Source organism: Manduca sexta, chromosome 27, assembly GCF_014839805.1.
Source record: "Manduca sexta isolate Smith_Timp_Sample1 chromosome 27, JHU_Msex_v1.0, whole genome shotgun sequence".
NCBI classification, from domain to species: domain Eukaryota; kingdom Metazoa; phylum Arthropoda; class Insecta; order Lepidoptera; family Sphingidae; genus Manduca; species Manduca sexta.
The window spans coordinates 8,464,732-8,491,633 of NC_051141.1; the positions used below are offsets into that span (position 1 = coordinate 8,464,732).

The following is a 26,902-nucleotide window of genomic DNA, read 5'->3' on the forward strand; positions in this document are numbered from 1 at the left end:
GCATATTCCCGCCCGTGACTCGTGCGCTATAAATGTATGAAACGAATTCTCAAGGCCGTTTGCGTAGGGCTTTAAGGAAACCTGACATGATTTTCTTTGCTGTCCCGATGGACTAGGCATAGCCAAGTACTGACCAAAACGATTTTAGTTTTAATTATTATTACACAACACTCATGAAGTACAAAAAGTGATTGTAAACAAAATGTTGTGATATGATATTTTTATATCCTTAATTAAATATTTTGGCATTTTTATTAAGAAATTAATAAAACAATATCCACTACACAAAAATTTTAACAACCAAAGTATAGGCAACATAAAGTTGTAATGTTTTATTTTTTTATATGTATTATAAATTTGGAATAGATCTAAAATGTTGGTTAACGAACCGTATTGCTGAGAAAAGCGTTTTTATACAGCGGTATAATCCGGAATAGTCAGAACACCACAATGTAGAGTGTTAACCAAACAAGGTGACTCTGCGCTTAGATAACATTTTATCGTTACAAGAGGTTACAATAACGAATTGCGTTAAAAATCGAATCCAAAAGTTACCGTATCAATATTCAACCAATAAAGACAACTGAAAAAAGTGGCACTTGGTAATATAATTCAGATTAATTTATGTAAATTTTGAGTATTCGCTGCTATTAAAAAACAGCGATAGCCTAGTTGGTTGTGGAACAGACTGCCGAGACGAATGTCCGCAGTTTTAAAAGCCGAGGGTACACACCTCGGATTTTAAAACTGCTGACTTTGTACGCTAGCAGCACATTGTTTCCGTATATTCGTTAATGAATTTATCTAGCTTAACTAGCAATTTAAATTAGGCACCGACTCCAAAATTGGTATCCAATATACACCTGTTATGTGAAATTATTTTTTGGTTTGGAGTGGTTTGTGAAGGCGGTTTAATTTTTTGTTAAAATTATTTTTATTGCAATTATGAACGTTCTAATTGACAACATTTCATTTTTTCAACATACTCAAATGTTTATATTTTATGAAACAAGATCTAAAAGTATGAGTCCCATATTTTTGCTTTTTCAAATCGCAGATATTTTCATTCATGATTTCCACTTTGAATTTTATTTAATTTTAAAACGACGTAAGCACCAAAATGACGTCACATACGGCTCAAGACGCAATAACCTTTGCTTTGCAGTAAAAAAGAAGTGAATTGACAGTTTCCTTTTTTTGTTTCACTCTCTCTCTCTCTCTTTGAAAGTGACAGATGTGAAGTATCTATTGTAATCTCAGAACAATGACAAGCATAGAAGTAACACTATGACATTTGAGTGTACTGTGTCTTAGACAGCAAGAAATTTAATTGTGTTGCGATCCCTTCTGACATCTTATCGATATCGATAGATGCTTTGTCTATCGGCTATGGTAAATTCACAGACCTGCTAAAATAAACAATTTTCGGTCAGTCAACTACAAACCGTTACAAATTGCTATTTTAGTTAAAGGCTAAAAAAAGATATCAAAACCCTGATCTGGTATTCAAGTACCAAAAAAAGTCTGGGTATATAAAAGCACTCGGTAAAAAGCTGTTAAATTACAATAAACTATAGAACTACCGGCGTTCTTCGAGCTAAATTTTGTCCAATTTTCATTTGCTATTTACAGCAGTTTCCATGCCTTGCGAAACGTCATTTACTAAACACAAAAATGGTTTAGCATTTAGATTATTAAATTAAGAAACTGTTAGAAATTTCGGAAGGAATGGAAACCGCTGTAAGTAACAAACAAGAAATCGGCCGGAATTTCGTCTAGGAGAAAGCCAGTACGCCTTCTGTTCTTTTCTGACTTTCTTAGGCATTAAAAGATACCCAAGAGGTGGGATTTGACAGAAGCTACTAAAATGGGACAGTAAAATTAAAACACAGCGGTATCATTCATGTCACATATGTTTGATAACTTATTTCAATGTTAATAAAACTTTGTCGAAATGCTTAGAGCAAACACGGTGCTGTTTTTTCCAATGCCAATTGGGACGAGCTATGGCAACGATCCATTTTTGCCTCATAGCATCATTTGTAGGGAATCTGCAATGAACCACATTGTATGAAACACACTATGAAAATCAGATAGTTTCCTCGACCCCAGCCTTCGCGCACGGTTTCCAAGTGGTTTTTACCACTACACCACCGTATATTGAAAGTAAAAGGCAATTTATGCAAAATAGTAAACTACAATATACCAACATTTATGTTATCGTAAGAATATGCAAATTATAGATCCACGGGTGCTGGACTACAACCCAAAAAGCCCTTTGTATATCCGCAACGGGGTTGTAAGTTAGCCCCTTATTACACGGCAGGATAAAATAATAACCACAGTATGCTTCTAAAATTTGCAACGGAAAACACAACAGAAAAAGGCAATATATACTTAATTTTACACTTATGTATAAATTCGGTATAAATGATCTTTGAACAATGAAAGCAGATTGTAAAGTCACTCTGGGTTTTTTCTTGTTAGAAGTTGCTAAAACTCAACATCTATTTTATAAAATCTGGTGCTACACAGAGGATAACGATCTTTGTCTAGGTACCGAATTTTATAGTTAGAATACCAATCCCAACATTAACCGACTTCAAATGCGCAAGACACTCATGGTACATACTTATAACATGAATGCATATTTCATGCATATTATTTTCTTATCTCAATATTTGAGATAAATCAGTAGGCAATATGCTTTTTTTTACTTCTTTAATTTATTTTTCACGTCGTTTTAATACAGTAAAAAATATAAATATTGTTGGAAGTGTAATAATTAAATTTTAATCAATATATAAAATCAGCCATGTTCAAACGCCGCCATATTTCGCGCCCTTCGGTCGACGTCACGGAGCACGTTCCATGTTGTTTACTATTATATGTACATACATAAAGACTTATAAATTACGGTTTTTCATTTTAACTCGCTGTTTCGTCATGGAAGAAGCTAAAACTAATTTTATAGATATTCCCAGGTACTAACAGACCAAAACACTACTATAAGTGCACCAGATAAAGTGTTATTTAATAATTTTCTATCAAACACTACTAGAAAAGTATAACTATAAATCCCATAACGCGCCCTGTGACGTCACGTTTCAATTCGACCAATGGTGATGCGTTTCACAAATTTGAATTTTGCGCGCATAATATTAAACAGAAGTAAGAAAATAGTGGTGTAAGTGTAATGTCTGGACCATAAATAGTATCAGGGATAAAAAAATCATGTCAATTTAAATCACATACATACATATTTCATATTGTTTCATCACCAACTTGCAACAACTAACAAGAAATAATAAAACAGACGCAGACTTGGAAGTCAATACAATAAACACCTACACAAAAACAAAATGTACTTAATACTCGCTTATATTCGGGTTACAGTAAGGTGGTACCCATCCTGCATTTATGCACCACTGCCAAAAATAGCCACTTCGTTCCCCGAAGTCCCTCATTTCCAAAAGCATTCCTTTTGTTTGTTGTATACCGGAAACCGGTTTACATATTTCAGTACATGACTTGTTAATAATAATACAATTCTTAGAAGTCTATAAAAAGCGTTCTACATAAGCCGCAGCATGACTGTCAATTTTAGCCAAGATCAACATGAAGTGAGATAACTACTCGTTCATTCGGAGATACTGCTTTCCCGGTTGGTTCCTTGGAACAAACATAATATATGCATGTTAGTTCCAGGGTTGGTTCTTGGTGCAGGTACGGTTCCGCGCAGATATCCTAATGCTACAAGATACCCTATCGCTGTCCCGTATGTGCCGAAGAAGTCCACCGCTGGTTTTGGTTGGTATGCTGGTGTAGGGTATATAGAGTTAGGAACTCGGGCCAATGCTCGATTGGATGATGCTATAATAATCCGGAGTCTTCATCCCCTCCCAAGTAGACATGAGGCCGTAAAACCGGTGATACCAACATCATCACTCTACTTACCCTTCTAGCGGTGATAGCGGTAACGGATTTTTTCCCCGCAAAAAGAAAATGTTTGGCTCATGATATAAATAATTTTACTATCTTTAAAATGTGTTTTAATAGACTTGTAACGGATACTATTCAATCTTGTCTGCTCATTTTATTTCATTCCGTCGAATACAGCATACTTGTTGTGGACAGGTACCTAATTGAAAAATAAAAAGATTTGTTTATTTTATTAGAATATATTTTTCTTGTAGTCATCAAAGGTGTAGATCATAATCAATGCCCATATTCATCTAAGTCCTATGTCCCCTAGATGGAGCAGAGCCTCAGAGCGCATCCACAGTGACTCTTCATTCCGCATGATCTTGAGCTGCCTGCCAACCGCCCATATTATAAAAATATAAAAAGTATGAAATAAACGTCGGTGTATCGTAATTGGCGTAATAAAAATTGAGGAGTAGAAACTTAAATCAAAAAGAAATCTTTTTCTGCATTTTAGGCTACTGCGTAAAATGCAGAAATAATTGTCCTTTATTAAGTATTTAAACTTCTGTTTATACTTAGTTTACTCCTTTTAGGCACAAGTATAACGTATCGAGAAACAAATACATTAACAAAAGTTTATTACTTATGTCAATGTAAGCCGAATATAGCCACACGATAGCCTTATATTCGGCCATTCGGTCAGGAAGCCCGCTAAATATTCGACTATTCAGGTATTCGGCGTTTGGTCAAATATGCTATTTGTTGTTAGTCTAGTTTTAAATTATTTTAATATATCTATCAATAATCAAGATATATACTAATAATAACTAATATAAATACTAGTAAGTACTCTACAAGAAATCAGATACTTGCAAGATTTTTTTTCCCACAAAAGGTCTTTTACGTAGGTCACGTAGTGAACAAACGAATATTGTAAAGTATATAATGGGTATGATTGATTGAATTCACTATCAAGTGTAAGTTATAATTTATATTATGGATACATATTACCTGATGAATGAAATATCAGGCCTTACTTATTCTTGTCCAATATTAAATAATAATAATTAAAATAATAATACTTTCAAAAACTTTTTGTGATAAATCGTTGGTGCGCCTATTAATAAATAAATAAATGAACCGAGCTACTCAATTTGTCGCGAGACACATTTACCAAATTAACACGTGAGAGGATCTATATCCGACCGCTAATGCTTGTAAACATTGGCTGGTTATAGGATATATTTTATATCCGCCCAGATAACGACCACCGTACACAAGGTGTTTACCCGCCATAGTGGCCTACGTAAATGCGTCGCGTTCCAGAGACAACCTTTATATCCGGTTTCAAAAGACTGGCATAATTGTGTCGACTGGCGAGGGGTAATCATCTTTCTTCAGTCGACATTCTATTGAACCCCACCCCACGTACCATCATGTGCAGTGTCACTTTGCCGTGCTCTTTTAACAAAAAACTAAATAATAATATTCTATTTCGAAATATTGTATCCATTCACTGCATAAAATATGACGTTCCGTTTGGAACTAATTAACAAATAATGGCTGTATAACATCCTCGTGAGACACAGCCAATTCCTGTCTTATGTATTATCAATGCTACACTAATTCCTGCAATGTTGTAGATGTTTATGGGTTTAAGCACTTACCGTCAGGTGAACAAATAGCACGTTTGCTTTGCACCGAAAGAAAAACAACTCACTACTTGTAATGGTACGAAAACATGCAAGTATTCTTAGAAATATCGTCGATTCTTTCGATTATAACACGTTTCTTTGACTATAAAAAAGATTGTAAAATTATACCTACATTTTAACACAGTATTTGTCACAAATAGGTACGCTAGGTAATATTTATAGAATGATACAAGATGTATGCGTTTTGCAATGTCAATGAGGTAAAATACAAAGAATACGCTAAGAATAGCGTTACTGGAACGGCACTGCTAGACGACGCGGTATGATGCAACTCCCCTTATGATTTCATACAAGGTGTTCGTGGGGCGATACATACGGTAACCATTACTGTTTTTTTTAGTTTCAAAAACTAAAAAAACTCTCGACTAATATTTTGTCAACTATTTACATTTTATTTATTTTATTTTTTATAAAGCTGTATTTAAATTTAGAGGACACATCGCCTTTGCAAAATCTACATAACCTTATATCTCTTCATTGACGAATATTAAAATTTAAATTAGCACAACGGTGTTCACCGACTTTACAATATTGAACCTACTGTTCAAATAAAAAATGGTTGTGTAAATGACGGACAATAAACCGTTACTCCACTATACCGGTGTGGCATTCATTATTTCAAACCGTGCCGACCATGGGTATTGGCCACGTATAACCACATTTTTATTACAATACTTACTGCTTCATAAAATAGAGATACATACTGAACTAGTCAATGTAATTAATCACCAAAAAGTATTACTAACTTTTGCAAGAATACCAGATTATCGTGATTGATAAGTTATTTGAAAAGATTACAAAAAACATATACCTAATATCAAAACCGTCAATAAAACTGTCATGATTTTCGGAAATTTAATAATTTGAACAAAAATAATTTATATAAAAACGCACGTCTGATATTGATTTATTTCCTGCTTTAAAAGATACAACTACTAAATATAATAATATATAGGAACACATAAAAAATGAAATGCGCGTATATGTATGTGTGTTTTCACTTTTTGTATACAAAATAGAAAAGTTAGTTATGACCATGACAAAATTAATAATTAACTCTAGAACTAAAGATTTGCATAACATGCCAGTGTAACGTTGCAGAACGTCACTTAAAGCCTTGACTGAAATATGAAGCGTTTAATTTAAAATCATTAAATTCACATTATATTGAATGGTTAGATATATATTATGTATAAATGAAATTATAATACATACTATGATATGCCAGGGTATGTTTCCTTATATAGTGTTAATCTTTGCCAGGGCAATATAAATAATCTAGTTTCTGTATGATTTATAAACAAAAATCTTTCAATCATGATTGAACAATACGTATATTCGTCATTGGCTGTTATCTTCATTATCCAAAATGTTATCTTTTATATAATTGATTGATACGAAAGGAAATTCAAATGATGTGCCTTAAAATGAGTAGTTTGTCTGTTTATTGACCCAATATTTGAGGACTGTTTTAAGTATCATTTATTTTCAATGAAGAAAATTTATCCATAGTCAGAATAACACAGCCGCAAGTTATGAAATACCTAATTATCATGAATGGTGGGTGCTTATCATAAATAATTAATTACCTCGTTCCGCCCTGTACTTTTATTATATGCTATGTAGAATTCCCAAAACTTATCTTGAAATAGGTCAATCATTGTACAAAGATTAAGTAATATATTGTAAGTATAAATAAACCCATTTGTTAAATCTAATTTAATCAAGCTGTCATGTAGGTTTGTTGCACTTTTGTCGGTAGATGACGTCACAACTCACAGCTCTTAAGAAGGTACTTATAGGTGATGTGTTAAGTACTGCTTATCAAAATCCCTCTTACAGCAATATTATTAGCAGTCTTTAAATAAACTTAATTATTGGCCACATGCACCTCACGCTGTAGGTATTACTTTTTCCCCAAAAGGTCACTTGGCGATTGCATTATGTTATAGGAATACATGTGTTTAATATTATATTGAAACATCTTTATCCTCTAACGTTTTGAATAAATGGGCGTGACGATATCTATATTGCACTGTCTTAAGTACTAAGTAATTGTTAAAAAAAATCCAATTTTTAGATTCTCGTCCTTTGAAAAAGTATTAATTAGGTGGTAGGTGCACCTGTGATTATAAAATGTTCGAACTTTTGTAATTCATAATTTGAAATTGTATTTAACATTTTGATGTAAAGTATTTTTTTTGTGTTCTTATAGGTAGCAAAATTAGTTGAAAATATAATATACCTATCTATTTAGCTTAACATAGCTAGGTAAATATATATTAAGAATATTTAATTGTGTACCCATACATTTATACTCCGTAAACGTAGTAATCTTTTTTATTTACTATAATAGAGAAACAAGGAAAGCTTAGTAAATCCAATTGCAGTTAATCGTTTTCAATAAATATCTCAGTTAACTCATAAAAGTCTAATATAAATTTTTACTAATTATTAAAAATGTTGACGCAGTGTCATTCACCGTCCTTACGAAGGTATAGATAGATAGGTTAATGTGTAAGTAAAACTGTGCCATCTAAAATTAACTCACATGAATCATTGGAGACTGAAAATTATGCCGTTTCCATAACGACATTGCATCAACAAACTTTAGTACTCTAACACGATACGTCAATAGTAAGTAGATAAGTGTTTTACATTCACCTACGTCCCAATATTATTTAGTCGAAAATACTGGGACAGGCCTACCTGCACTTATAGCTATAAACACATAACATTATTTCGCACTTGTACTAGCACGCGATACGCTTTATCCGCAATCCGAAACTTTGCCAAATAAAAACGTAATCGAACACGTAGAGCTACCACTCCAACCTTTGAGTTTTACACTTGGTCGGCTAATAAAAATGCCGGCTGCCGCTCTGTCAGCGAGGCGACGCGACGCGACGTTACTAGCCGCTCTATGACGCAACAATTTCTCTTGGTTGCTTGTGGCATGCGTATTGTACCGTGTACGTCTGCTGGGGCGGCAGGCGGCAGGCGGCCCGACTCGGCATTCGCCGGCTTTAGTTCATTCCGTTTTTAACTTGCGAGTGGGTCGCTCGTTCGTTTTACGCTGAATTTAAAGCACGTGGCTAGGTGCTTCGGAACTATTATAACCTAAAACGCCAGCTTGTCAGTCCAAGCTGTTACAGAGAGGTGAGTGACCCATAATTACTATATTTTTACTCTTTCTTTCTAATATAATTTTATAAATCAATAATGTATCTTTGGTCCTCTTTAAAATATTTATAGAGAAGCTTTTGTAAGCATATCAACAAATTGCATAGTCTGACGAATTTATTTGCATTCTACATTCGTTTTTGCAATAGATATAAATAGAATAATTTAACATAAGTGGGTAACATACATACATAGTAGGTAACTTTATTCAATACTCTACCTTAATTAAACTGTACTACACATTATCTGATGCCATTAGACTGTTCAAAATTATTTAGGTCACTCTATGTATGAAATTTGGAAACAAACCCATATTATGGGCCTATTACCGCAACGCAAATTTCTAGATATGCCCAGGTGTGTACTTACTTAGGTATTTTCAAATATTATTACTTTGCTCTACTATATTTCATCTGCAAGTACACAATAATATTATATTATTAACACCGCTGGTTTATATTGAATTTACTTTCCAAAGTGTTATCTTCGAAATTGTAATATGGCACAGTCACGCCTTGACATCATAACGAGCGAAATGTATGATAATAATACGTATCAAGTTGTGTACTGAGTACTGCGTACCATAATATATTATGCAGCACATTCATTCATTATGGATATCCGACGAACTGAAATACTCTTGGTTTTCAAAACTACATGTAATATTTCTTTGAAAAACAATTGGCCTTTAAATTGTGCCGCCAACAACAAAAAAGGTTTTACTCCAAGTGACCTCATTCTTTTCTGATTATTACGCTGCAAAATTGTTTGCAAAGCCTAATATAATATATTCTGTTTTCATATCAACTAAGTATATTATGTACGTTGCGGTTACCCTTTATTTGTAAAGACTAAAATATGTAAGCAAAAGTTGGTAAAAAACTACTTTAATTCATAATGGTTGAAAAGAATTGGTTAAATAATAAAAAAAATGGATTGAGATCGTCCACGCGTCACATCCCGGTGCGTGCCATGATCGTTACTTTTAACCCATATATATATATATATATATATATATATATATATATATATATATATATATATCTTACGTAACTACGTAACTTGAAAATGACTAAACCATATAGATTTCATTCAAGTTTTCTAATAATTTATTTAAATTTCGAAAAACTTAACAGCTAGTTTAACTTTGCGCGTTAGACAATTCACGCGTGTGATGAATTTGAATTAAACATACAGCTGTTTTTCTTTTAATAAATATTTATACTATATATTTCTTCTGTACGCATTCCGATTATGATGAAATTCTTCATATGATTTCTGGGCCCCTGGATGATTTAGCTAACAATTAGCCCGGTAAGTGGCGCTCTACACGGGTTGTAAGGTTATTTCTTATCATATTATTATTCGATATCGAGTTATTTTAATATAAATAACACATAAGAATAATAGAAAAATTGCTTACTTACAACACAGTAATAATTTTAAAAAATATACCAGCCACCTGGACCGTTTAAACTATGGTCGTAAAAAGTATTTCCATAAAACCTGCTGTCGAGATATTACAATACTGAAATGTGTGGTTAATGCTTACAGTGCCTTTAATTTATATAACATTGGTACCTATATAACATGTGCACAATACAACATGTTATAAGACTGGAATATTCCAGTTAACACATAACAATGGGTGCATGGAGGCCATTGACTTCATGCGCGATACGTTATTACTTATTAACCATGATATTAGCCATGGAGCTAACCATTCATGATTTAAACACAAGCATTGAATCGATATGCAACTGGTCTAGAGATCGTGCCCTCATGTAGTACATACAGTATTGCTTATTTTACCCGAGTCAGTTTCTGAGCATGAATTCTACTTTGCCATATAAAACTTAAGTTATGCAGGTGACTTCAGGATGACATTTGGAAAGAACAAAAACAAAGTAAAAATATAGTAAAATATATATATTGATCGAATGTATTATAATGCACATGAATACCGACAAAAAATATACTGTAAATGTTACACAATATACTTGAGACTGTTTTTTCAGCCTTGTTTGTTTCGCTTACTAATTTGTGCCAGACTCAGTAGGTACCTACGCGCTAAAAGGGTCGCATTAATAAAATGACGGTCGGTTTATTGCGATGTTACAAAGTTTATAAATTTACACACGTTATAATAGATGTGGTTGATTAATGTTATTTGAATATTATTTAAAAAGTTATTTGTGATATAGTTTAACTTTGCACTACTTTTGTAAACAACTAAGTAATATTTCTACTAAGCACGTTGTGAAACTTCGCCCTCTAGTACGACTGTTCTTAATCTGCCCAACACTTTATGATAGAAGATTTCAAATTAGATTAAGTACGAAAAAAGTATATTATGATGCATTTAAATTGATACGTTTATTAACGAAATGTAGACATTTCGTTTAATACGAAAACAATATATTATGACAAACAGGTCTGCCATTTATCGCGCGACACGCGCGGTTATAGGTTTCTTATCCTCAGATTTTCATATCAAATGTAGTGTCTAAATGATATAATGTAAATATGTGAGATACGATGCGTGAGGAAAATCCATTCTCACCTCATAGCTGCATATTAGTTGTAGTAACAATTATTACTAAGATTATGACTAACAAACGGTTTTGTTATTTACAAACATTCAATCTAATTTTTAAAGCTAATCTATATAATATATTTAACTGCATTATAAGAGAAATGCATGAAAATAAAATTGATCCGTAATTGTAAAAATCACCACATCAGTAGTACCCAATTATAAATAAGAATATTCAAAACTCCACTTTGCGTGTAATAAATCTTTGAAAGGTAATAAATAACGGTTTTGTTCGGGACGATGCAACGGACGCACGGACGATGTGGCCTATATGAAACTAGAAAAGACAATGTGATATTATTGTTATCATGTGTATAGAATGAACGTAATTTCTCACTCTCCCACCTATCCCGACGATTCTATTTCGCTAATAAGGGTAAACGGAATTCTCATATCTACATGTGTGTAGTGGGTTATAAAGTTATGTTTGAGCTAAATCTGTGGGGGTTTAAATGATAAGTTCTAAGGGGGTATGAGAGAGTTCTGTCCCATTTACCACATTGTATGTATTTGTCCCTACTTTTTAATTTGCGCGCGACCAAATATATTACACGACATATTACCAGAGATTATTTTCTTATTTTGTCACTTGTTATTTCAAAAAGCAAGGAATCAAAAATACCCGACTGCTGTTCAATTTTACTCCTGTTAACTGATAAAGACCTCAAGAAAAGTACATGTGATAAAAAAAAAATCTATCGATTACAGTAAATCTGGCAACTAAATAGCACCAAATCATTGATAATATAAAGCTAGCTTAATAAATAATTTATTATCAAAAATCTGTGTAAACTCTACTGTTGGCATCACTGCCTTTCATGAAATTAAAATATAAAATTGCTAGTGAAATTAATTTGAAATGTTATAAAAGGGGTGTGGTGACACACCTCACAGAAGAGATAATAACAAATGTATTTTATGAGCTAATAATAACATACCAGGCTATTACATTTTTTAATTGTACCTTAATTGTATCTACTATCTAATTACTACCAAATAAAATGTTCCGTTTTAGTAAATGTATATTACACATTATAGATTGAAATAATTCATCAGTAAAATAATGTCATAGAATAAATTAGAAAGTACTGGTTAATTAAAAATAATATCTTAATGTCCCCCTCTCTACTATAACGTAATCTTTCAACAAAATTGTCACCGATCATATTCTTATGCCTTTCAAATACCTAGCGAGTGATGTACTAAAATGATAAAAACAAATAATGTAGTAGCTGGCAATTTAACTGCCTGTTATCATTCATCCAGGTCTTATGTTTGTCTCCTTGAATATAAGAAGATATCATCGTGGACTTATTGCATCCACGTGCTGTATACTCACAGCAAATCGTATAAGTACTCGCAATTAAGTAGAATAAATAAAGTCAACTTTTAGTTTCGATTTATAATAACACTGATAACATTATATTAAGAATATGTTGTTAATATAACGATAGTGACAACTCATTTTTCACCTTGTCAATATTTACATTACGGTATTTAATTTATAAAATTCTTATCCTACTACTTTTATTTTTATCATGATAAGGCATTTGGTAGCTGTGCCACTAAAGATTCACATCTCTTCCTGCTGTCTGATTTATGCCTAATTTTTATTTTAACTTGGCTACTCTAGTGACAATTGTAATTTTCAAAGACATTTTCCGGATTAATCTATACTATTATATAAAGCTGAAGAGTTTACTTGTTCGTTTGAATGCAATAATCTCAGGAACTACAGATTTGAAAGGAAAACATATTTTAGTGTTAGATAGCCCATTTATCGAGGAAGTTGCATAAACGAGAAAAAAATATTCCTTTTGAGAGCTTACGTTAAAAGTTAGTAACGCAACAATAATGTATGACGGAATTGTTTTTTAATAAGTTCAAAAAAAAACAAATTTAAACAAGTCTCCATCGCCTCTGTCTACCAGTTTGAAGGCGATAAACTCAAAAACTATCCAACGGATTTCGTTAAAATTTTATATGGAAATAGTTTATGACCCTGAGAAGGATAGGCCTTTTTCTATCCTGGGAAAATATATAGCCGGAATTTTGTCCGAAAGCTCTTTCATAAGGGCGAAGTTGCGGGCAAATTTAAAAATATTTTTTCTTGATTGTATTTGAATAAAACACCTGTTCATTAAACAAAACTGCTTCAGTAGAAAATTATTTTAGTTGCTTCTTTTGAAAAATTCCTCTTTTCAACGGAAAGATTAATCAGCCTTGTTATCGTAGATGCTGTTACATATACATAACAAGGAAATTGTGAAACAACTACTATCATTGGGTATGTACCTACGATCGTTCTATACGATTAGAAGATAATTTGAGGTCTTTACGAATCTATTATTATGTTCTATAATTTTGAAGCAATTTCTCTTCTATTGAGACTTTAAAGAGATGAGAAAAATTAATGATTTTTATAATCGTGTTAATTTTTGCATCAAATCATGCAGAACTATTTACACATAAATTAATTGTAATATTACAATTGATTTATAATGTATATATAAAGATATTACCTTGAAATTCATCAAATTTATATTTTAAGACCTTTTTCTTTGATGCTATGACATATTAGCGTAAAACTTAATAGATAAGGCAGTTTTGTAGAATTTTAGTCTATTAAGCTTTTCCCTATGATAACGTCGATAAAATAACATTTATTAGAAATAACTATGTACTCCCCCTACTACTAACTTTTACTACATAATATATAATTTACCAACCTGATGATAACCAAGTAAATAATCTGTTCGTTCAATCATGAAGATGTTTTAAAATGCCTTAAATATACATTTCATGCTACGTACAACAAACATTGGTCTTGGCGTAATGCCAGTTGCATCAATTTAATTATAAAAACATGTTCTTTTGTTCCGCCTTAATTTCAATTGTATTATCAGTACATTAATAAATAATATCGTTCTAGATTGATTTTATAAAATAACGGGCGTGTAGGGTTACTTATTTCTTGGATTTGTGAGCACTAGACACTATTATTTTCCATTGGCATTCAATAATATTAACATAGTATGACGATGTCGCTGTTAGATGCGTATGTAGCTATATAATTATTATGAAGTCTTAGTACGTATGTGATTGAACTGGTGTAGCAATAAAACAGCTGATATGACATACAATGTTAACATGGTTTAGGGTTATAATAATATTTTACTGACAAACAAGTATAAAGCGCAATTGCTGTTGATATGATTTTATACGTATTGTAAGCATTTATTTACGTGGCAAGTTGATTCACTTATTATTTCGAGTTCCGTTTAATTTTTGCCATAATTAATCTGTTCCAAGAAAATTAAAGCTGAGGCGTAACATTTCAAGTATATGGAGGCTTATTGATATACACGAATAAATCGTAACGTTTTTTTATCCGGCAACCATTAGATATTGGCTATATAAAGTTCAATAAACTTTGTGCTACAGTTGCCCACCTCTCACCTATTGCTTTATATTCACAGCGCGAATAGCACTTCGTACCTTTTGTATCGGTAACGGTATCATTATACACATACAATACCCGCTTTAGCATATCAGGGCTTCCCTTCTTGGATATAGGGCGTAATGCGATGCTCCGTCGCGTTTGCTTTCGCTGAGTCAATATCAGTCGGCAATCTTTGCAACATGACAGTTTTCTTTCAATACCTTATGGCAACTCGATTTACTATTATGAGAATATTTCAATTTGCATTTATCTTATCTTAGCTAAATAAAGCTGTTAACGGTTGCGTATACTACAATTTATACAAAACTATATTAATAAATACGATGTTCGTTCGACAGAATTAATGTTTGGTATCGATACGCTTAAATAAATAATGAATAGGTATACAACTAGCAACTAAACGTTTGCTATAACTATATCCTTACACAACAACACTCGTTCAATAACAATTATTTCAGCATTACGACAAAATATTTCAATTAGCAGTTAAAATACTGCGTGAGTTTATAATCGCTAATAAAATGCAACGATTTTTGAATATTAATTTGTTTAAGTATTGATTAATTTGACAAAATGGATCGGCAGTTATTACTTACATTTATAGTACTAACACAGTTTTACGAAATGACTAACAAATATAATAATAATATGATATTGGCAATTACAATAACAGTCTAATGTAAAAAATAATCAATTAATTAACCTAATTTACCTACATCACACGCATTTATTCAAAGATTTTAAACCGGTTTTACAAATCAATTTTATCAAGACTCATGGCGTCGTGACAATTACATCGACTTTTTTATTGTAATGTTTCCATGAATACTACCTTTCTGAATAAGTAGAATTATAATAAAAATACCATGCGCATTCTACGCGACTATATCCAAGGACTCTAGTACTTTCCACCTACCTGCTATCTTTAGGAACCCCGTGGCCCCTACGGATATTTTTCTGTGATTTCTACGTTAAAGATTGTTAATCGTAAAAGGAATAAATATGTTTATACATTATTTTGTTCTACGTATTAGCACAGGATTTTATTTTACATTACCACTTATTTTTGTTCCACATAACAAAATGTCAATAATGAAGATATACACGTGCGCAAAATTCAAACAGTATTATCCACTTTGTATTGTAATGCGGACCTTTTAAAAACAGCTCATTGAATTCATAAATGAATAGACATGTGATAACATCTCACACTCGGGCAGCTTTTGTGCATCACAGACGTTTTATTGTTTCTTGGATGCTATATCGAGATGAACACTTAGGTCGGGAGAGATAACCGCCGGGTCTTAGCCGATACTGTATGAGATTATATTATTTGTCAGTCTATTGTGAGAGTTATATTCTTAATATAGTACACTATTTCCTCATATAAATACCTATACTATTTACAACCGGCGACCCACAACTTCACGCTTGATGAAATTCTATATAGCAATTGGTGTTACCTGCATATAATATATTCTGCATATTTCAGTTAAAATTAATCGAACCAAATATGTATTTAGTTAATGACTAGTGGTAACTGGTTACTGGTAAGCGATTTTATGATTACATGCCCTTTTGAGGCTCTGGTCGACTCAACATCAGAAAGTCCGCCCCGTGGAAGAAGTGGAAACGTATCCTGCCGAAAAGTCTTTTATATGTATGCAACAACATACACAGGTCACCGGAACTATGACGCTTATCAGCGTGTTATCAGCCGATGTCTATATAAAGTGACCGTGTGCGGTGTGACTCGCAGCAGATCGTAACTCGTAAACACGCTTCACATCGACTGCTCGTGGGCGGCGCGGTCGAACTCTCCAGGAAGAATGTATGTGACTAAACTTTTTATAGTCACACATAGTAATATTTTATATAAAGTAGTAACTGTAATGTATTGCAATTACAAAGTTGATAAATTTTTATTCAAAATTGGAATGCATAAAATTGTTTGTCGTCCCTTTCGTAATTTATGTAAAACCTAATTATTAGAATGATTTGTGGACCGCAATTATCTACTTATTTATAAAAACTTAACTCTCCGCCACTGTTGTACAAGTAATATTTTTCTTTATCATCCTTGGTCGATTTGGCCTCCTTGGGTCTTGGATCTGAGATCCGAAGTCGTTTGTCCGATTATTGGATCGACTAATACTCTATGTGCGGTTTTCTAAAATAATATTCTTTTTCAAAACTCTTTATTGTACTATCATAAACCTAAATATTTAATATTACTAACTAATGACGTAGTGTTATTATCATAATCGATGTTAGCTAAATAAATCACTGTACCAAATACGAGGAAATTACAAATATTAAATTATTAATCCGGATTTTCTTGTACCTTAAGAATCAGTGTTCTTATTACGAAGATAAAAATATATGTTACATAAAACATGTCTTTAAAGAATACTTTTGACCACACTCGACTGTTTAGTAATTTATTAATATCACAAAATTGTACCAATATATTATTAGCGACTACACGAAAAGTTACAAGTAGGCTTTAATAACAGTGACGAATTGCGAGCGAATCCACAACAAATAGGTGACGTAGCGAACTTGCCGCGAATTTGCAGCAAATGTGCAGCAAACACACCGCGTATGTGCAACGTCTCGGCTTCACCGACGTAATTTTGTGCACTCTCGTACAATAGCTCGTATTATAAATGTGTATCTTGTGTGTCGTAAGTATTTTTGTATAATATGCCACAGCTCGTTAAATGTAAGTCTTGATTCGCAAACATTTTCTTCCAGTCGATTCCATTTAAAAAACAATATTTTTCTTATATACGTCGCTATATCTCCTTTCGCGTTTTCTACGTCTTTGAATTAACAAAGCTAACAACAATGTTTCCTCGTCAAAACCATTCTATTACTGAGTGTCCAAATCGCTCGCGGTCCGTCAGTGTATCAAGTCTCTAAGACTATTATCATTTGCACTCATGCACCAAGGCGTCACACATTTGGATAGTACATACTCGAATAAAAAATACATCATCTAAACATTTGATACACGTGTGACAATGCTTATCCTGCTGTCAAACAGAATTATATAAAAAGTGACAAATCAACGGACGTGTATATAAAGCTACACGCTATCGAAAGAAATATCATTTTAAGCACCTGGATGTTATGGAGCTCCGTAACCGTAACCGAAACTATCGGATATCCGAAATAAAAATATATCCGTAACCGTATCTGCTATAATAGCTTCGGATAAGTTACGGATAATATGTTTGACAGGTTTTTGTTTCACCGCTCACGCGCCACGTGAATGTTGTATAGTTTGTTTGTTATTTTTAGTCATAACATAACCTCATTCATAAATAGTATTTTTTTTTCTTTAGGAGTAGGTAGGTACTTAATTTAATAAACTGAAGGAAAAGTGTTGTGTTACATACCAAATTGATTTAAAAGGACAAAATGCGTCCTAAGTAATTTTTTTGGACATTTTTTATCAAGTTAAAGGTAATTTTGCAAAATGTAAACAGTGTGATAAAAACTTTTCACGGAAAGGAGGTGGCACTACTTCACTGAAACTTCATCTCAAATTAAAATACAGAGGTTTTCCGAACACCCATGTCCCCCAATTAGTTCATCTATAATTAAAAATCGACAAAGACGACGAACAATAGTTAGTAAGTGTCGCCCTACTGTATTACATAATATTTTTATTTTACTTTTATCTAATATCCGTAACCGAAACTATCTGAAACTAACTGATAAGCCGAAATAATTACATATCCGTAACCGTATCCGAAACCGATATACTTTTATTCCTATATCCATATCCAAAAACGAAATTGCATATCCATAACATCCCTTATTTTAAGCAGGCGATAATCGGTGATACATATCAGAAAAAATTCACCCGGCTTAATGAATCTTTACCTTCCTCGCCGATAATTAATGTTTCAAATATTATTACAATCAGTCTTTAACTTAAGCAATCATTACATATCGCATTCTTTCTTGTGTCTGATAACTTGAAAGTAGGAGGCAAAAATCAATGACGTTTATCAGTGATAATTAAATAATGATTATTAATTGGTAGATATAAATTTTGTTTTGCATTACAATAGATTCCGTTATCTACGTACTTACCGAAATTATTTAAATTTATGACGCCTTAAGTTGGTACTCCACTAAGCGGTACATACGCAAGTTGTACAATATTGTATATGTATGTACTTGTACATTCGTTTGTTAGATTCTGAATTCAGAAACAGAATATCCGGAGTAACTATTAAAAAAGCAGCTACACTTCACTAAAAGCGCCCTAACAGCAACTAGTAGCGCATTTGACCGTGCCGCTATCGCTAAGTGCAGTGTTACCTTACATCTCTCCTCTCTCCTCTCTCTTCTCACTCTCACTACTGCAAACAACCTGTAGGCAACGAACTTAATATCAGCGCTTTATATTTCTATCGCACTAACGCAAACATTATTCTACACAGCATAAAGAGACCTTCGCCATTACCTACATTATGAAGGGCGTGTTTTATTTTATTTACTTATTAAAAAACTATATCATAAAAAGTTGTAAAAAAAACAAAGGTTTTTTTAAACATCGTTAACATTAACATATAGGTAACATTGTGACAATCTTTGATAAAACGACTCGTATAAATTTTGTCACGAAAATTGCATCATTATAATAACTAAAATTGTTCTTAATTTTTTTGCCTTCGTATACGTCAGGTAATAATTTTGTTTGTCTACATACTCTTCTCAACGCTCTTGGGTAGAGCCACATGCTTTATGTTTAAACATGTTGGAATAGTTGAATTTCGCCCAAGATAGGTTTGAATTTAGGTCCTCAAAAATACGTGGTCTATCTTAAACACCATTATTATTTTCATATTTTTAACATATTTGGTTAATAATAAGTTTATATATTATGTTCCTCATTATAGTTATATACGAACCGGAACTTCTTATTTAAATACGTAAAGTATTGGTTACATGTTTCATCCAGTACATAACTTTTAGAAAGTTTGTTAGTATATCTTCAAAATTGCCCGTATCAATTGATGGCATAAAAGAATTGAGTATTATTTTTTTCGGATTTAAGCCAGTTCTGTTCTCAAGTGTGGCAATCGTATTATCAAAAATGTCAAAATCCTCCTTTTTAAAAATAAAAGAATGTTTCCTGTAAATAAAATTCGCTATCTCCAGTAATTAGAGTTCTTTCCCTGGAGGGAACTGGAACTGGAGTTGCGGTTCAAAAATTTCACTCTGTTATTTATTTCGAATGCGTCTCTTAACTTCATTGCTTTATACTGTGATAAAAACATTTAGTCCATTGAAATGTTACATTTTTTAGGCCTTACCTTGCGTTTTTTAGAGGACGCAATTTTATTTTTTTGAAGTGTAGGGGGGGTTAGTCTAAAGCTAAAACCAAGTTTGTGGGGTCGCCACCCTTGTCCCACGGCCGCCATCTTGAAAATAGGGGTTGAATTGGTTTTTACGATGGATCTCTTAAACTATTTATCTGACAAAAAAAAGTATGAACATTTTTTGTTGCAAATTAAATTCTCTACAACTTTGGTCTAGTAACTTTTGTCGTAGAACTATAAATAAAAAAGTTATAGGCGAAAATGTTAAGAAATTCAATGTCAAGCAATGTCCATTGCAACGTCATCAGAACGTGTGTTTATAAGGTTCATAATACTTTTTTGTACTCTCATTAATACCCAAATAGGAACAAAAGATCATCTGCCTGCTATTATTATTATTATTATTATTTCTAACCTCTCTTATTGTAAGAATAGCTGATAATATTGTGTTGAAGTTGTCGTTCAACTTATATCTTTTAGTTGTGCTACATATTTCTGTACGTGCGGATGTATTTTATTCTGTTTTTAATTGTGAAGACGATTTCGAATGATTTTAGACACGATTTTAACTTTAGTAAAACTACTTTTTTATAACCATTTTGACATTTAAAACACATTTAAAAGTCAAAATGCTAATAAATAACCTACTTACGACAACTTCAACACAATATTATCAGCTATTCTTACAATAAGAGAGGTTAGAAATAATAATAATAATAGCAGGCAGATGATCTTTTGTTCCCTAATGGTCCCTTGGGTATTTGGGTATTAATGAGAGTACAAAAAAAAGTATTATGAACCATATAAACACACGTTCTGATGACGTTGCAATGGACATTGCTTAACATTGAATTTCTTAACATTTTCGCTTATTTTTTATTTATAGTTCTACGACAAAAGTTACTAGACCAAAGTTGTAGAGAATTTAATTTGCAACAAAAAATGCTCATACATTTTTTTTGTCAGATAAATAGTTTAAGAGATACATCGTAAAAACCATTTCAACCCCTATTTTCAAGATGGCGGCCGTGGGACAAGGGTGGCGACCCCACAAACTTGGTTTTAGATTTACACTGACCCCCCCTACACTTCAAAAAAATAAAATTGCGTCCTCTAAAAAACGCAACCCCAAATGTAACTTTTCAATGGACTAATTACATTTAAATCATTTTTCTTATCAAATTGACATAAACCTAAAATACCTTATCACTATCTTAAAAAGGCGTTTAAAATAATCTTTAATATCTTCCAAAATAAAGGCATTGTCATAATGATTCTTGAAATAAATTAATGGGTATTAATCAAACAATGTTATTCTTCCTAAGTAAGTGTGGTGGCACGAGGTTTACTTAAAAAACATAATGTGTAAATATATTTCTTTCAAAGAAAATTCTTCTTACGTAGGTATTCGAATGTTTTAGAAAAACACTCCATATTTTACCCCGCTGCGACGTTACTGTATAAAAGGTAATTTCTAGAACAGTGAGCTAGAATCGATTATACCGAAGAGATGACAAGTTCCTTTCTAGAGTAGACAAACGGGTATTTAATAAAATTCTTTTTGTATTCATCCCGGTGTAGAGCTTGTAGCATTCCAAACAATCAAAATACATAAATAATTGAGTCATGATACACAATCTTGCAACTCTGTTACTCGTTAACTTAAATGAGCAAGAGAATGAATTTACTTATTTAAGACGGGTCCAATAAACATTATTATATATTAATTAATCTATAGAATTTTGTCTCTTTGATTCTCAATTCTCAAATGATTGGCGTAAGTAATTAAAATGACGCTAAGAAATTATAACATTTATGACTTAAAGCCGATTTCAATAATCGAACCGAATCTCAAACTTCAATCCGACTCCGAGAATGAACCAATCAAAATAACTCGATAGTAAGCATGTCAAAAAACTGTTCTGTTTGGTCCGTTTTTGAGATAGATCGAAAAAGCGATTGGGATCGTTTATTGAAAATAGAGGTTAGATGCATCACCGAATTCCGATACAATTCAACGTTTGTTGGTAAGGGAGTCACATTATGCGAAGACCTACATTACAAAGTATTAAGTTAATATGCTGTAGACCGATTAACATACTTATGCGCTGCAATCGATGACACTGACCCTTTGACTGAGGTTTGCAATACATCAATGGCGAAGGGTGAAATGTTTCTGAAGGTAATCCGAGACAAAAAGAAATTGCTTCATATAACATATCGCGGCCAATTTAATCGAAAACAAACGTTAATAAACCTAAAAGGGAAGCCGGTAGGAATCGGGAAGCTTCGCCACTGCAATACATGCATATATTATGATGACACTTCAACATCACTTTTATATTTTAAAGACCCAAGAAGAAAAACGTTAATGTAATAACTAGAGTTGTGTTGCTTACATCACAAATTTACTCGAGTCACGCTTTGCTACGTTTTCGAGAAAATCTAACCAAACAATTCTAATCTGAAAAAGTATGTACGAGTATAAGCGAACTAGTGAGCAAAGTAGTACGGATCCCTGGTACAGACTACAACTATTAATTAAAAGTTTGCTATTCGATTGGATACATTCCACGGATCGCTAGCTTGGCTGCCGTATTAGTTACCATGCTTCAACCACGGCTTTTTTTAGTTTCATTTATTTCTATCCGTCTATTTCTATATTGTACAATCAGTCACAAAAGTTGAACAAATTCAAAGTATTAAAACTCTTCACCACATTAACTACGATTACAATATTCTTTATTATTTATCTAAAATAAAGTAAACCTTTTAAAAAATATAGTAGTGCTGAAAAATAGATTATGATCAAAACCCATTTGAAATTTTGAATTTGTTCTTAGTTATAGTTATAAGTTCGTATTTCCTTTAGCCCTTTTGATAATAATTACCTGTTCAAAAAAATCACAATAACATCATAATAATTATTGTCAACGTCATTATGATTTCTTAAGTTTACGCGAATGTTAGACATTTAAATTTTATCTGCAAACCATTATCTGCGACTAGACAAGCCACAAATCCTTGCCAAAGAACACCGATTCCTCCCTAGGATGATCCGCGAGGCTATTGAAATTAAAAAACATCCTAATTTCAATAGGGAAGATGGTTGGAAGCTTGCACAAGCCTGGGATCCAGTTCTACATTTAATTAAATCGGAACCCAAAAAACCGGCTGCCAGACTTCAAGACACTGTGAGCTCATTCTGCGTAGATCGGACCACCAACTAAAAAAAAATAATTTAAAGTTGTATATTTATAAAATATAGGTAGATATTGTAACTCTGACTTTGCGGATGAACAACACCTCAGTCCCCCCCATGACCATGAAAGCTGCAAAGTCTTCGAAACGTCGGGAGAAAAGTAAAATATTAAAACCGCGATAAAATTCGTAAAATAGTTTAATTTAAATGTCAACGTCATTATTACACGTCATTTTCGGAATTGTAGAAATCCGTTTACACTTCGAGAATGCGGCGTCACCTATATTACAAACGGCACTTACCATTTGCAAGACGTCTTGATAGTGCCCATGATGTGGATAAGTAATAAAAAAACTACAATTACGTACTATATAATAATACGACGTATGTACGTGCATATTCCGTAACATAATGACTTTCCTGGTCGATATTTTTTATATCTACTATGCGTTCTTTCTCACATTATAAAAAGGGAGGCTAGCGTTAGGATATATAAAAAATAACAAAAAATGTGTTACACTGTCTCATTTTACTAACGATATAATGACATTGTACACGTGTATCAATCTGCATTGCCTAGTATCGGGTAGATGAGACGATTGGCAACGCATGTTAAGCATAAAAACTAAGGTGTTAATACATAATGCATTGACGTGATCTCATTATGGAAATGCGTTCCTATCAAACATTGAGATTACATCGATGGCACATTTTAATATTAAATTACAATATACTAACTTAGCACAACTGCAACTATGTTTTAAGTTTTATATATGCTTACGTCGGGCGTAGACAAGTTTTACCAGATTAAGATACTGACCATTGAAGCAATAATAATTTCACTGTGTTTGTATTTTTGTCTGTGTGAGTATGAATGTGTGTGTATGTTGTCTGAAGGGTCACCAATTGGAAATGCATGTTCGTTGTTTAAGACGATCCGGCGACTTGTTACAGTTGATTGTAATATTGACTTGCATACGCACAGCAGTAAGATAACCAAATATTAACAGCGAGTCCCCATATTGTTTTTTTTTTATGTTTACGCGAATATTAGACATTAAAATATATCGATATATATGTAAATGTTAAAATAAAACTGTTTTGCGGATTTTATCGCGGTTTGAATAGTATAATATTATGCAGCGTCATTCTGATAAAGGTGATACCATGTGTGCTCCGCCTTAGTATGTACTATTGTAATTTGTAATAAGTGAGTAATATGGGATATGCGGCGATTTTTGCATCTTACTCAATCCCAATAATTTTGATAATTTTCTAAACTTAACATAGTCTTGAGATAAATTAATGTATTTTGAAGATGTGTAACAGAAATGGAGATATTATAAATTGTGCACTTCTTGAAACAGGTTTGAATTTAATCACCTCCAAGGTTTGTTTCCAATTTCCTTGTTTTTCCTCCAAACGTACATATATTCCATTTTTCTGAATTTACATCTACATAACACATATATAAGCCCGGTAAAAAGTAACTTCATCTTGGTATAATTTATGTACTAGGCTATGCACTATTAGTATATGTACACTTACGTACAAAAAACGACTATGCAGCAGTGTGCTCAAGTTGTTCATCGCTTATTATACTAAGTAAATCAAATATGATCTCTACTAGCGGGAGATGTGTATATCTCGATGGCGTCGAAGGTCACCGTAACAATACATATTAGTTATTCGTGACTGATTTCAGCATATTGCGTAACTTGTGTAAGTATATTTTTAACTTATATATTATCGAAAAAATGCTGCTTATATATATATATATATATATATATATATATATATATATATATATATATATATATATATATATATATAAAAATAAATTTATGTGCGAGTAATAAAACTTTTACTTAATTTATCTATAATTTGGAACGTTAAACTCGATATAATAATTTCTATGATATATTTGCGAAGACGATATGCTTTAATACTTAAATCAGATAAATTAGATACTTAACTTATAAGGGTATTCATAATCCTGTATTAATCTACTTTAAATTAATCAATCATGTTGTAACGGTTGGCATGCTAAATTAGGATAATAATAATTATCAGTGTCCGAAAATGAATATGCTGTGTTTTATTAATGGCCTGACGTTGATAACAGATATAATGGTTTGGTCAAACAGAAATCGTCATAACGCCACTGACACACTGCCGTCTTGTCAAGTTTGCAGCCACTGCGACACATCTGTCATCACTAATTTTATAGCAGGAGTGCGGACTAAAAAACCTATACCGTCTTATTATAAAACGAGGTTTAACTAAAAACTCTGGTTTAAACTTATGCAAATTACGGTTTATATAAAAATGGTATTACAAAAAGTGGTTTAACGATAAACCATGGACTATTTGATGGTCTAATGCTAAACCTCGGCGACCCCTGGTTTGACGATGGTCTAAATCGTAAATGTCAAATCACATTTCAAATCATTTGTCAGACTATCTCTTAAATTGGCGTCTGTTTCATTGTCTTGTGTTATTTTTTATCGAGAATGGATATTAACGTGGTAGATTCAGTCGATATTGAGGATATTGAAGCCGTTGAGCTACTGGAAACGCCACGCCGACTCGATAGACTCGACTCAGTACTCCAATTTTCAGATCTTTTTTTTTCGTTAATTCATCACAATATTACAAAGAGTCAATTGTTCTATACAATAAGACACTGATAATAAATTTCAAAGCTATTTGCAATAGTCACCGCAATAGTTTTGTTTAAGGCGATACCTCAAGGTCCATTTTCATACATTTTGTTTCGGCTTTAATCTGGGTAACTAAACAAGTATTGGCAAGTAAAGAATTTAAATTCACGTCTAGTTAGTGATTAGTTCTCGCAGTTGAAAGAAAAATGTAAAAATTTCGTCATATTAAATTTTAAAGGCCGAAATATCCATGATTATTAATTATTTTTACATTTTTCTTTCAACTGCGAGAACTAATCACTAACTAGACGTGAATTTAAATTCTTTACTTGCCAATACTTGTTTAGTTACCCAGATTAAAGGCGAAACAAAATGTATGAAAATGGACCTTGAGGTATCGCCTTAATGTTATGGTTTCATATAACGCGCGGGAAGCTTACGTTTCGTAACATGCATTTTGATATATTACCAGATAATACAACATTAGTCAAAACTTGAAACCTAAACAAAACTGCAATCGAAGTTACAACTATTGTTGATCTTGGAGCAAAATAACCAAGGCTTAATATTTCTAATACTCCTAAACATTGTTTAATCATTAACATTATATGCAAACTTTTTCTTTTTTGGGTATATGGAACGTTGCGATTAAATGATGTATTGAACGAATGTTGTTTGTATTTGTCTGTGGTTTATATGTAGGCCATGGTTCAAATGGCGGTACTAAGAAGTCTACGGTTTTTATGAGTTTTGTAATACGGACAAATTTAAACCATGGTTTCCCAGATAAGCCTGGTTTTGTTAGTACAGG

The 26,902-nt window shown here is 32.5% G+C and overlaps 1 protein-coding gene across 1 annotated transcript in view; it reads left to right on the forward strand.

Annotated features, from left to right (window-relative positions):
• The first annotated feature begins 8,326 nt into the window (after positions 1 to 8,326).
• Positions 8,327 to 26,902, forward strand: part of LOC115442878 (proton-coupled amino acid transporter-like protein pathetic) — a 33,571-nt gene continuing 14,995 nt past the window's right edge. Inside the window, exon 1 of the mRNA XM_030168062.2 lies at positions 8,327 to 8,801. The gene's annotated coding sequence lies outside the window, so the exon portion shown is untranslated. The remainder of the gene's footprint in view (positions 8,802 to 26,902) is intronic.